A 14,627-nucleotide genomic window follows, 5' to 3' on the forward strand; every position below is an offset into this window, starting at 1 on the left:
CATTGTTTTGTAAACACAGGTTTATATATGGTTTGCAATGCCGGCATAACACGTCCTATCAGCATCGTGCATGATCCTATATCAGTTCCGCATAAAACCATGGCTGACATAGAGACATAGGATGTGTGGCATGTGCATCTCCCCTTCTATCTGTGCACTTAATGCACCACTGCCCACATTCATAGCATGTGTTTGCCCTAGAGCAGCGGCGGCTGGCTCAAGTAAGTGCAGTGAGAATGGTGAGGCAGGGCAGGGCGGGACAGGGTGGGAAGCTGACAGACAAAACAATAGGTATTATTTATTTATTAATTATACCTATTCCGTCATCTGTCGACTCCCTCCTTCCAGCCCGCCCCCCTCCCACCGCGTTTAGCTGCGACGGCCGCCGCTGCACTAGAGCACTTCTAAGAGAAATAGAAATCACTGGGGCGCAGCCCACATACAGATTTGTTTTGTGAATCTGTGCATGCACACAATGCATTTTTCCCCAATCTGCTCCAACCCACGCAAATTAAAAATCGTTATAACTGTTCAGGCTTAGTTTACTACTGTATTGTGCAAAGGCTGAAATGCCTCTCTAGTCCAGAACTAATATTAGGGCATAATTCATAGCTAGAGTCACTGCAATATGTCCAAATGTTTTCCTAAGTACCATGGCTCACCACCGAATGCTTATGCGGTATTATAAACCGAAAGGTAAATCAATTACTTTGCAGTTAATAGAGCACACAGCGACGTTAACTAGCATAACACATGTACAGTGCACCTCCAGCATTGCCCAGCAACGCCTGGGAATAGGTTCACACGAAGTTGTTGGTTGGAATCTGATTCAAGTCTTTTTATACAGAACTTTCTGCGCCGTTGTATACCTTAGGCGGTTTCTACTGAGAGATGTGTTGTTTATTTAAAAGGAGAAAAAAAAAGAGAGACAGGACTTGTGGCTTGAGAAAATACAACCCGAGCGCGACTGGGCTAATGATCCTTTCCCACTCATCATTTAAAGTTCTCAGTATTATGTCCAAGGTTCATAATCTCACATCTTTACGGCCCTATCTTTCTGTATACTGGGCCCTGTCGGCCTGTTTCCTCTATTGCACTATTTTGTTTGTACTACTGTAATCATTTCGCTGGCCCAGATCTGTGTGGGTGTGCTGGCAGCGGTACAGCAAAGTTACATGGGAACAGAGTTAAGGTTGAATATTTATTAGAAGAAGCCATCTGGCGTCAGGCTGTCTGGACCAGCGGCTCATTTCTTTCAGAGTCGCTCCTTCGCCTCTAAAGCTTTTCCTTCCTTTCTGCGCTTTATTCTGTCGACCGATACTTAGATATGACAGATGCGAGGTAAACGGAGCGCACCTCAATCTTTACCTCATTTCGTTCTCTTTGTTTAAGTGTACTAATTCCTTTTTTAAACAAGCTTTTCGGTGCTACTTAAGCAGCTGCGGCGCGTTCTTCAGTTTGAGTTCGGTCTGTTTATCTCTGACGCGGCGCTTCCACTTCTCGCGTGCTCAACCTTTCTCCAGTGAAACGTACCTGGTTGAAGATAACTCGCTTTTCAGATTCGGCTTGGCACTTGCTTACAAGAACCATCTGTGCTTTCCCTCCGCCTTTGGGAACCCGCCCTTCGGTGCTCTCGGCTCGCTGGCAATGTATACACACATTGGCATAAGCCTGGATCCAGGGGCGTAAAACAGGGCCCCGCATCCTAGGCGTTGCAGGGGAGCCACACCCTTCCGGAACCTCTATTCAGTCCAAATGTGAATTAACCGCTAGAGTGGCCGACCTCGAAGCTGGGGAACCGGGTTCGAGGCTGGCGGGAGGCTCCAAACATCCTCAGGTTCTGTGCAAATCACTTAATCTCCCCTTTGCCTAAAAATGAATTTGTCTGTCTGTAATGCAACTGGCGCACATGTAAAGCGCTTAATTGATACCCTCGGGTCGATTTTACGCTATATAAATCTACAAAAAAATTGAAATCGACTATGGAGACTCTGGTCCATCGCTGCGTTGTGTGTGGAGGGTGGGGTCATAATTGCCATGATGCATGTTCAACCAGCTCAACATGCACGTTTTCCATTCACCGTGCAGCATTTTGCAACTCTCTACACATATATATACGTGTAAGAAGAGAAAATATTTTCCTTTTAGATCACATTGTGCTGTATGTACAATTTATATGTATTTCACCTTGTTCTACTTTACTGTGTAGCAATATAATTTTTATACTGGTGCGTCCTATAAGCAGCTCTTTCCCTTCGGCACAGCCCCAAAAACAGCAGAGAGAGAGATGAGTCAGTGTTAACCAGATCCCAATGTGACACGGAATCCTTACTTGGGAATGTCAGGCGAGTGGTTCCTTTGTTCCTCTTCCAGCTTTGGTGATTGAGAGCATACTGTCGTTTTGCAACGAAACCGCTTCCAACTTTTGTGCCACGTATTTTAGTATCCGTCGCCCGTTTTCTTTCTCTGTCGCTGACGCTACGTGATCGCTGTTGGACGTTCTTTGCTTGAATCCCACGTTCCTTCGTCCCTTTTGCTGGGAGGCAATAGAACAGAGGTAATCACACCCTCTCTGAGTTACAGAATTAATGCCCAGGAAATTCAAAACACTTGTTGAGTTCAGAGAGGGTCACTGGGTGGTTTCTCATATGTTTGTTTCACATTAAAACCTGTAATTTGGATGGACAGCACATATCAAGCCGTTACGATGCCAAACACCACAACTATGCACATATCACTAAGGGCAAACCACCGAAGCACTCTCCCAGGCTAGTGACAGAAGTGCAGCCATTTTGTTCTTCCAGAACATATTTCTTGCCGTGGGATAGAGTGAACCGGGACAGCGTGTGAAAACCAGGGTGGAAATTGCTGTTTTTCAGCTCCTTGGGGACCTTTCACTCTGTTTCTACCTGAGTTGTAAAGACAACACACACATTTTGAAAACTGTGGTGAGTTATACACATCTCGACAGAAAGAATTCTGCAAAGCCCTTCACTGTATATCAAGCAGCTGAAAAGCTTCAATGCCATCACAATTTATGAAATGGCTATAAATAAATACCCAGGTCAATCAAGAGCGTGGGAGCAGGAAGACAGGACGTGTTGTAGTGAGAAACGCACAGGTTTTGGAATCCATGTTGTACAATGTTTTAAATTACACATAGACACTGAAATATATTGAAAATACAATCCAGCCAATTAATGGCAATACATCAGTACGCAATCCAGGATTTTTTTCACTCACTCCAGGACTTTGGCCATGACTTAAACAATAAGATAGGCAGGTAGTGATTGAATTCTGCAAAGTATTCCCGGTTCACTGGTCTATTTATGTTGGCAGGATACGTTTCTGAGCTATCTGAAACCATGGTAGAATGTGAGACAAAGGGGCGGCTTGGTGTTATCTTGCATACCATTCAGTGTAAAGGAAAGACGTGTTGAGCAGATATCAGGTAGCAAAAGTGAAGTACAGGAACAACTGGAAAAACACAAAGCAAAGCGGACAAGAACATTGAATAGCGTTAGCGTCTAAGAGTCAGACCGTTCTTTAATTAAAAGGAAGAAAAATATGCCTGATGAATTTTACCGATCCGACAAATGAGCTATTCATTTGCTTTCTGGGAATTCTTTCTATGGCAATTTGATTTCCCACACAAAGAGATCTGCATGCTGACATACCCAGTGATTTAGATGGAAATTTAGAAGTGCAGGCACTAACTCTTTAGATGACCTGTTTGCTCCTGAGAAGTGTGGGTACTTTAATATTACATTTATTGCAGGAGTTCAAATTAAAGAAGTGTATGTACTCGTCACCGGAGAGTACCTGCCCATTTAAAGGACTGGGCATAGGAGTTGCAGATGCGAATGAGGAAGACCTGTATTGTAGATTCAATAATATAGTGCCTCATTCCCCTGATGAGGTGCTGAAACTTATTTATGGGTGTGTAGCATGCAGGCATGCCCGGTACCGGTAAGAGCGGTGGGGCGGGGGGGGGGGCAGGGTAGGGGAAGTGACAGACGACGGGATAGGTGAGATTAAATAAAAAAAAACCCACTTTCCTTGAGCTCGCTGCATAGTCAACTCGCCGATGTGGCTAGTGCAAGGTAAGTGGGTTTATTTATTTAATTTTACCTATCCAGTCGTCTGTCGACTCCACTCCCACCCTGCCCCGCCCCCACCCCGCCCATCTGCCCACCATTCTTTACTGTGCTGACCGTGCCTGGTAGCATGCTGCTCAGTTGGAGTGCGATAGATGGAAAAGTGTTTGTCAGTCGAGTGACATATCTAAGTAGTGGTTGATATTGTTTGTGAGGACTAAAACTGTGCGCCTAACATGTTTTGTTGCTGCGTCTATGCAAGAATGTGAAATGAAGAAGAGAGAGGCTAGGATGGTTACTGGATGCTAGTGCATTCGTTGGAAGCAAGGTGTGTGAGTGCATTGTGTCTATGTAGGTGGTGTTTAGGTGTCATGCATGTATGATAAATGCAGCCCAGACTGTTTTGCCACAGTTGTGTGACTATGTCTCCCTATGGGTGTAGACATGAGAAAAGACACAGTTATCCATGCTTATACTGTGGTCTGTGTGATACAATCCATACCACATTGAGTATGAGGCCTAAGGAGGTGAACACAGGTTCAGGGAGCTGCCATTGATTTTGAAGGCTTGCATCAATTGATGTATATGCTCTGGAATCCGTGCCGCATTGGCAGGAGCATAGCCCATAGGGATGAGCCTTATTCAGCTATTCATGGCACAAGCTTTTAGAATGCCATACCAGAGGTGTAGAGACGAATCAGTAGAAAAGTATTTTGCACAACCAAACATAATATATGGTTCAACTGGTTTATCTAGAAGTGGAGAGAGGAACAACAATTGTATGAGCAATCATAGAACATGTCCTGAGGAGTTGAACCAAATATGTCATGAGGCAGCTCATGGTATTGCCATTACACATCTAGACATAGGACATACCTAAGTAGTCCGCCCAGTCGGGCAGGGTCTAAACCTCAGTAGGGGACATTACTAAAGCAGGCAAAGTAAATGCCTGAGGAATCCACCCAAGAATGGCATCGGTCTACCCTTATTAATAAGCATTAGTATTGATTGTGCAACGCAAGAAGACCATACCAACCTAAGGAGAGGATAAATGCCCTAAACAGAGGGTAGCTCCCAAGGGAATGTAACAGATCAGACAACCAACCAGCACACAGGAGGAAATAGGACAGCCTGAGCAAACTGGTATGCAGGCACATAATGGAAGGGTAGGGACTGGATTCCCACACATGGACCAGGTGACTGACACAATATTTGGTCAAAAAATATTGCTGTCAAAAATATTGTGTCAAAAATATCATGCTCTATACTTATAAAGATAAGTACCAAAATATCAAAAAAAAATAATCATTGACACTAATATTGTCCCAAAAAGTACAAAAATATTGATTTTTTAAATATAAATCGAGGTTAAAGTAGTAAATGTTAAATATTTTAATATATACATTTAATATACTGTAACTGTAAATTAAATACATTCCAGTAATATTTAATACTATATCTAAATATATACTTATGTGAACACACAACCATCTATTTATATATACATCTATATCAGTCCCTCTCTCCCTCTATGTATCTAGAGAGATAGATATATAGTGTAACAATTAATTAAAAAAATATATATATTTTACCTTACATTATTTTTTGATATTTTAAATTGATATATATATATATATATATATATATATATATAAACTCCACACTGTCCCCTTAAAGCCAAGGAAACACTCGGACACTCCGTAGAAAGCAAATTCTTTAATCCAACAAGCAGAACGACGCGTTTCACCTTTACGGCTTTGTCACGCTCGTAAAGTCAACATTACACCATGTTTAAATACACCATGAAAGTAAGTTAACCATGAAAATTGAAAACGGACTTCTCATACACATGTGGCTAAATCCAAGTGCTAATGCAGCGGCCATTTTACAATGTAGTATAGCCTGAAAATAACAGTACGATAATCCCCAAATCCATTCATAACAAGAAAGTTGATGGTAGTTACTATGAATTCATAAATATAGAATACAAAAAATACAAATAAATCAATATGCCTTCTAAATCAAGCCATATCTTTACATAAACGGAATGATGTAAAAACTCGCGTTACCGAATGTAAGCTGAAAAAGATGGAAAAGGGGAAAACCACCACATAATCTTCGTCCGAGTGGACAGTGAGGTATTGGTACATGTCGCATATTGAGCATAGCAAGCAATGGCCACATTAGCTACATGTAAGAGTTACAAATCAAAATGTGTCAATCCAACTCAAGAAAACCACTTATTCAGCTCAAATAGGAGACAAGAGAACATATTCTCAGATTATTCTGTCAACATTATACATATACAAAAGATACAAAAATGACACGTGCCTCTAACAGATTGCGCCCAAGTGGGCTGATGTGTTGACCAGAACATAATGACAAGAGTCCACATACAAATAGATCTTAGATGTTCTTCAACTAAATAGTCCACATGTGAGAGAAGTATCTGAAAATAAACAAAATAAGGTTAAAAACCTGAAAACCTCTTTACAGCAGACAATACATATTCAATTCAATTGTGCAGATGTACTGCCAGTTCTTCACTTAAATTCAACCCCATAGGGGCCAGACTGCCCAAATCAATGATGTACCGAGATTCCAACTTTCTAAGTGACAATTCTCTATTGCCACCTCTTACACCCAGATCAACAGTGTCAATTACCACCATTCGAACCAGTGTGTTATCTTGCATGTGTTTGTCAAAGAAATGTCGTGCCAAAGAATATTGTTTGTTATTATTTCGTATAGCACGAAGATGTTCCAAGACTCTTTTTTTCGCCTCATGTTTCGTGCTCCCAATGTACCACATGTTGCAGGGACAGATCAAAACATAGACACAGTACGTGGTGTTACAGGTAAGTTTCTTCTTGATTACAAACTCTCTATTGGAGTTAGGTACCAGTAATGTGTTGCAATCACTGTACACCAGTATCCAACATGACCTGGGTGTGCGGGCTGTGAATCATTTCTTCAAATCAAGATCCATCTCACTGACTCACCATTCACAGATGATTTTGAAGATGATTGAGATCTGTCTCAAAAATAATTTTTTTATTTTTGATGACATCATATACAGGCAGTCACAGGGCACAGCCATGGGAACCTGCTTCGCCCCCAGCTATGCTAATTTGTTCATGGGCTGGTGGGAGGAGCAGGTTGTCATGGAAATGGCGGAATTCATCAATGTGGCCCTGTGGCTGCGCTACATTGATGACATATTTTTTATATGGTGTGGTGATGAAAAATCAGTCAGAAATTTTATTGACAAACTGAATGATAATGAACTTAATCTTCAGTTCACTGAACATGTCAGTGAAAAATCATTGGAATTTCTGGATGTATTTTTGGAGGTAGTGGATAACCAACTATGTACCAAACTTTTTCGTAAGAAAACATCGGGGAACAGTATACTGAGTGCTAACAGTAGTCATCCACGCAATCTGTTATACAGCATCCCTTACGGAGAGCTACTAAGAGCTAAAAGAAACTGTAGCTCTAGTGAGGCATATATGCACGAAAAGAAAATTATGTGCCAGAGATTCAGAGAACGGGGATACACGAATAAAGTTATCCAGGAAGCAATTTCTAGAGTAGAACTAAAATCAAGGAACGATCTTTTGTATCCCCAATGCAAGAACGAACAAAAAGAAAGTCTTAGATTTATCACCACATTTTCAGGCCAGGCCACTGAAGTACGTCAGATCCTCAAAAAACATTGGCATGTGTTGCTCACTGACGATCATCTCAAAAAGGACCTGGCTAGTAACCCCCAAATTACTTTTAAGAGAGGACGTTCATTGCGAGATTTATTAAGTCACAATCACATCACTGAACGTGAGAGTATTTCCTCTAAGGGGACACCAGGTTTTAGGTGCTGTCGTAAATGCAAAGCGTGCAAAAATAGCAGTGATTGCAACACATTACTGGTACCTAACTCCAATAGAGAGTTTGTAATCAAGAAGAAACTTACCTGTAACACCACGTACTGTGTCTATGTTTTGATCTGTCCCTGCAACATGTGGTACATTGGGAGCACGAAACATGAGGCGAAAAAAAAAAAAAGAGTCTTGGAACATCTTCGTGCTATACGAAATAATAACAAACAATATTCTTTGGCACGACATTTCTTTGACAAACACATGCAAGATAACACACTGGTTCGAATGGTGGTAATTGACACTGTTGATCTGGGTGTAAGAGGTGGCAATAGAGAATTGTCACTTAGAAAGTTGGAATCTCGGTACATCATTGATTTGGGCAGTCTGGCCCCTATGGGGTTGAATTTAAGTGAAGAACTGGCAGTACATCTGCACAATTGAATTGAATATGTATTGTCTGCTGTAAAGAGGTTTTCAGGTTTTTAACCTTATTTTGTTTATTTTCAGATACTTCTCTCACATGTGGACTATTTAGTTGAAGAACATCTAAGATCTATTTGTATGTGGACTCTTGTCATTATGTTCTGGTCAACACATCAGCCCACTTGGGCGCAATCTGTTAGAGGCACGTGTCATTTTTGTATCTTTTGTATATGTATAATGTTGACAGAATAATCTGAGAATATGTTCTCTTGTCTCCTATTTGAGCTGAATAAGTGGTTTTCTTGAGTTGGATTGACACATTTTGATTTGTAACTCTTACATGTAGCTAATGTGGCCATTGCTTGCTATGCTCAATATGCGACATGTACCAATACCTCACTGTCCACTCGGACGAAGATTATGTGGTGGTTTTCCCCTTTTCCATCTTTTTCAGCTTACATTCGGTAACGCGAGTTTTTACATCATTCCGTTTATGTAAAGATATGGCTTGATTTAGAAGGCATATTGATTTATTTGTATTTTTTGTATTCTATATTTATGAATTCATAGTAACTACCATCAACTTTCTTGTTATGAATGGATTTGGGGATTATCGTACTGTTATTTTCAGGCTATACTACATTGTAAAATGGCCGCTGCATTAGCACTTGGATTTAGCCACATGTGTATGAGAAGTCCGTTTTCAATTTTCATGGTTAACTTACTTTCATGGTGTATTTAAACATGGTGTAATGTTGACTTTACGAGCGTGACAAAGCCGTAAAGGTGAAACGCGTCGTTCTGCTTGTTGGATTAAAGAATTTGCTTTCTACGGAGTGTCCGAGTGTTTCCTTGGCTTTAAGGGGACAGTGTGGAGTTTATACGAGGAGTTCCGGTATCCTGACTCGGACCGCCCGCGACAGCCCTTGGTTCGTTACCGGAGTTGGTGGAGCGTATATATATATATATATATATATATATTCACAGAAAAAACCATGGGTTTCACACACGTTATAGTTAGGAATTAGCATTTAAAAAACCTTAGAAATTCAATGAAAAAACCAAAGGTTTCACACATGTTATAGTTAGCTGGACATTTCACTCGTAAAAAACCATTGAAATTCCCCCGTTATAGTTAGTTCAGCTAACTATAACTCGTGCGCCCGCAATGCACTGTTGATGACGTCACATATTACATCACTCATGACATGGTCAGTGACATCACTCATGACATCACTGATGACATCTCAAATGACATCACTGATGACATCACTGATGACATCATCCTTGTGATAGAGTGGCAGACCTCCTCTCATCCTAATATAACCTTTGATACACACATTCAAAAATAGAAATTAAAATTTTAAAAACAATGGACATACCAATACCAGTTACAACAACCTATACAGTAATTCTAAGATCCAAATACACATCCACTCATTCACCAACAGTCCTATACAGTCACTCATACATGTTCTCACACATCATATGTACTCATACACCTATACATCCTGTTACACAACGCCACTCATCCATAGAGTTACTCACACACATAGTCACTCATGCTAATAAAGAAACAAACATACATTTATTTGCATATACAGTTAAACACACACCACCACACTTACTTCTACGGAAACTTACACATACTTAGTCTTTTAAACAATCACTTATAGAAACACATACTTATTCATACAGGAACTCTTTCAATCTCTCACTCTCACATATACTCGCTTATATACACCAATAGTCACATATACTAGTTTAAAACATATGTAGTTACTCATAAAGACACTATTGAGACAGTCATTCACTCACTAACACACCCATACACTCACTCATCCACCCATAGAGTCCTGCACACATGCTGTCTTCAACACATACAAAGAGTGAGTCATTCATTCATGCACCTATGCACTACGTAATACCCCCACCGAACCATGCAGACACTCAGACAGATACTCATAAAACCAACTAATAACCTATATAGACACCCATGTAGCTACTCACCAACCCATGCAGCCACTTATACACAAAGTGAGAGACTGATACAGATATTTACATATTTAAACATTACTCACTAAGCCATGTATTCACTATGATACACTTAATCAGTCAGTTACACAATCAATTTTTATTAAACAAATCATCCATTTAGACACTTATATACCCATTTATTCTTCCATCGACCTTGAGATATACATATATAAAACATATTTAATTTTCAGAAACACACACATTCACTGGATGATGTCATCAGTGATGTCATCAGTGATGTCATTTGAGATGTCATCAGTGATGTCATGAGTGATGTCACTGACCATGTCATGAGTGATGTAATATGTGACGTCATCAGCAGTGCATTGCGGGCGCGCGAGTTATAGTTAGCTGAACTAACTATAACGGGGGAATTTCAATGGTTTTTTACGAGTGAAATGTCCAGCTAACTATAACATGTGTGAAACCTTTGGTTTTTTCATTGAATTTCTAAGGTTTTTTAAATGCTAATTCCTAACTATAACGTGTGTGAAACCCATGGTTTTTTCTGTGAATTGGCAAGGTTTTTTAAATGCTAATTCCTAACTATAACGTGTGTGAAACCCATGTTTTTTTCAGTGAATTGGCAAGGTTTTTTAAATGCTAATTCCTAACTATAACGTGTGTGAAACCCATGGTTTTTTCAGTGAATTTGCAAGGTTTTTTAAATGCTAATTTTGTTTTTTTTCTTCTATTTTTTTAAACATATTTTTATTTTTATTTTCTATCCTTTTTTTATTGTCTATGGTTAAATTTTTAAAATTCTCTAATATGTTTTTTTAATATATTTTATAAAATAAACATGTTAAAATTTATTTGCAATACATTTTTTCCTTTTTTTTATTTTTTTTAGTACGCGTACCGTAAGCTTACGGTAAGCGTACGGTTTACGCAACGTCCGTAATTTATCTACGCTGTTTGCGCATATTTACGCAATTTGCGTAGCTGCGCGTACACTGCGTGGGCGTGTACGCGTGTACGCTACATGCGCACGTTATGCGGAAGTGTCGGGGAGTGACTGTTAAGCGCATGCGCGCAAGCGCGTGTCTTTTTTACGCGCATGCGTACTTTTTCCGTAAGCGTACCGTAAGCGTACGGTAGGTCATGTGATCATGAAACACAACTTTTGATTGGTTGAAACTACTTTCAGTTCTAGAACTCTCCTACACCACACCCATTCCCCTCATTTCTGCTTGTGATCCCTTAGGAGAAGGAGCTGGGGTGTCTTTGTGATACGATGGCAGAACAGCAGAGCCCTTCTGAGAGTGAGGCTAGCACTAGCAGCACTACCTTGAGGCAGAGAGCGAGGAAACAAAAGACCTCTTATGTATGGGATTATTTTACTTTTCCTGAAGGCCAGCAAAAGGTAAATGCACCCTTAGTAACTTGTAAGCTGTGTAAGCGTGTACTTTCAAGAGGTAATCCTGACAGGAAGTATTCCTTTGGGAATCATACCATGATGAGACACCTCAAGGATGTACACAAAAGGACACATGCTCGACTTACTGGAGGTAACCCTTCAGTAAGTCAACCAAGCACATCCACAGCAGCTCAGCCTGGACCATCATCTGCAGTGCCGAGTCCTTCTTCTGCAGGTCAGGTGAGCCCTTCATCTGTGGGGGGTGCATCTCCTTTTGCTGGCCCTCAGGAAATTAACCCTCGATTTCTGAGGGTTGATATTCGATGCGCCTCTTGTCATGATCTAATTTGTCATAGGGAGACCAGTGTTTCCCTAGTGAACAACAAAATAGATCAGCACACTTGTCGCAGAGACTAATTTTCCCAATCTTTCTTTCCTCTGTCCCTGCATGAACACAACGGCTCTTTTAAGAGCCAACCTTATCTTTCATCTTTTTTTTATATATGTTTTTAAAAACGTTTTTTTCTTTTTTTTTACCGTACGCGTACGGTGCGCGTAATTTTTTTTTTTTTTTAAAAACACTAAAAATCATTTATCACATTACAAGGTCCTTGAGAGATTACAATTAAAAATTGAAAATGTGATTGTAGAGAAGTGGAAAAAAGGGACCATGACATTTTTGACTTACCATACCCACTCAAAAAAATATTTATTAATTTAAATTTAAGTTTAATTGCTTTAAAAATGGTTCTAGTTTTCGAATTTTTTTTATCTCAATCTGAAAAAAAAGAAAAAAGTATTAATATTTAATAAAACATTTTATAATACAGTACACATATTTACATATTTTTCTAATTTTTTTTTAAAGAGTCATGGTTTGATATTAGGCAGAAAACGAAATTTCTTTGCCAATTTGAAAGCACACTTATTACTCTTTTTTTTGGCAAGTGATAATCACTTTTACAGACTGACACATTATGAATCCACTTTTCAGATTTTTTAAAAAGCCCAAGTCCAGACTGCTTTTTCAGACCACCACCATGTGTATCCTGGGTGACTGCCTCCACTCCAGCAAGGGCAACCAGCCTTAGTGATGCTGAATGTATTTGCATTACAGACTGAAACCTCAAACCCCACTCGCTTGTAAATACTGTGCATGATTATACATGGAAAGCAGCTGGGTGTGTGCTAAGAGTCTGCTTCTGCACCAAAAAATCGCTCCCCCTTTTTCCTACTAATGCAACTGTGAAATCACCAGAGCAAAACGCAATAAATCTCTGCCTGTAATTCCTATTTGCACACAGAGTCATGTTTTCACATTAGTCACAAAACGAAATTTCTTTGCCAATTTGAAAGCACACTTGCTGCTCTTTTTTTTTGGCAAGTGAAAATCACTTTTACAGACTGACACATTATGAAACCACTTTTCAGATTTTTTTAAATGCACATGTCCAGACTGCTTTTTCAGACCACCACCATGTGTATCCTCGGTGACTGCCTACACTCCAGCAAGGGCAACCAGCCTTAGTGATGCTGAATGTATTTGCATTACAGACTGAAACCTCAAAACCCCACTCGCTTGTAAATACTGTGCATGATTATACATGGAAAGGAGCTGGGTGTGTGCTAAGAGTCTGCTTCTGCACCAAAAAAATCGCTCCCCCTTTTTCCTACTAATGCAACTGTGAAATCACCAGAGCAAAACGCAATAAATCTCTGCCTGTAATTCCTATTTGCACACAGAGTCATGTTTTCACATTAGTCACAAAACAAAATTTTTTTGCCAATTTGAATGCACACTTACTGCTCTTTTTTTTTGGCCCATGTCCAGACTGCTTTTTCAGACCACCACCATGTGTATCCTCGGTGACTGCCTACACTCCAGCAAGGGCAACCAGCCTTAGTGATGCTGAATGTATTTGCATTACTGACTGCAACCTCAAACCCTTAAAGTATTCCTTATTTTTACCAGTGCACCTTAATTTATCATGAAAAAATAGTCCATATTATTTTACATGTTCCTCACATTTAAATTTCTCCCAAAACAGAAAATAATAAACACAACTTCAACAAAAGGAATTCCAATTCTATTATTCATTTCTCAATTTACCATATACATCCCCTCTCAAACTCATAACTCACCTTTAAAATTAGTTAGTTGTGAAAGAAATGTGGCACTCAAACAGCAGATTATCAGAGCCAGGATCTCTGTTCTCTACACCTCTCTCCTCTCAGCAGAACCAGGTGTCTCATTGCCCATGGCTAGAATATTTGAATATTGCAGATGCAGATATCCTACGTGATATGCAGGTTCTAGCCATGGGCAATGAGACACCGGTAAGTATTTCCAGCGAAGCAGTAGAGCTGGACATTCCCACTGACTCGGCGGTGTCCACCAAATTCAAACCCCGGTCCATTTTCTACCCCAACCTTCCCCATGATAACATAGATACATTCCATGAGATGGTGACACCGTCTCTATTAAAATTGAAACACCAACAAAACAAAATCAAAAATGTACAGTTCAATTTATCTATTGAACAAAAAGAATTCTTGAAAACATTAAGTGAGGATCCCAACATTGTTATATGCCCCGCTGACAAGGGGGGCAATATTGTTTTGTGGGCAAAACAAATGTATATGGAGGAAGTACGAAAGCAGCTTAGTGATACCAGATTTTATATGCAATCAAACATTGACATGTACAATGCCAGTATTTTTGAGATCTGGGCCAAACTTAAACTTTGGGAGGAAAAGGGTTATATTTCATGGGAAGAGTACTGTTACTTAAAACGTGATTACCCAAGATTATCTGTTTTATATGTTCTC

This window comes from Triturus cristatus, chromosome 3_2 (assembly GCF_964204655.1).
Source record: "Triturus cristatus chromosome 3_2, aTriCri1.1, whole genome shotgun sequence".
In the NCBI taxonomy this organism is placed as follows: domain Eukaryota; kingdom Metazoa; phylum Chordata; class Amphibia; order Caudata; family Salamandridae; genus Triturus; species Triturus cristatus.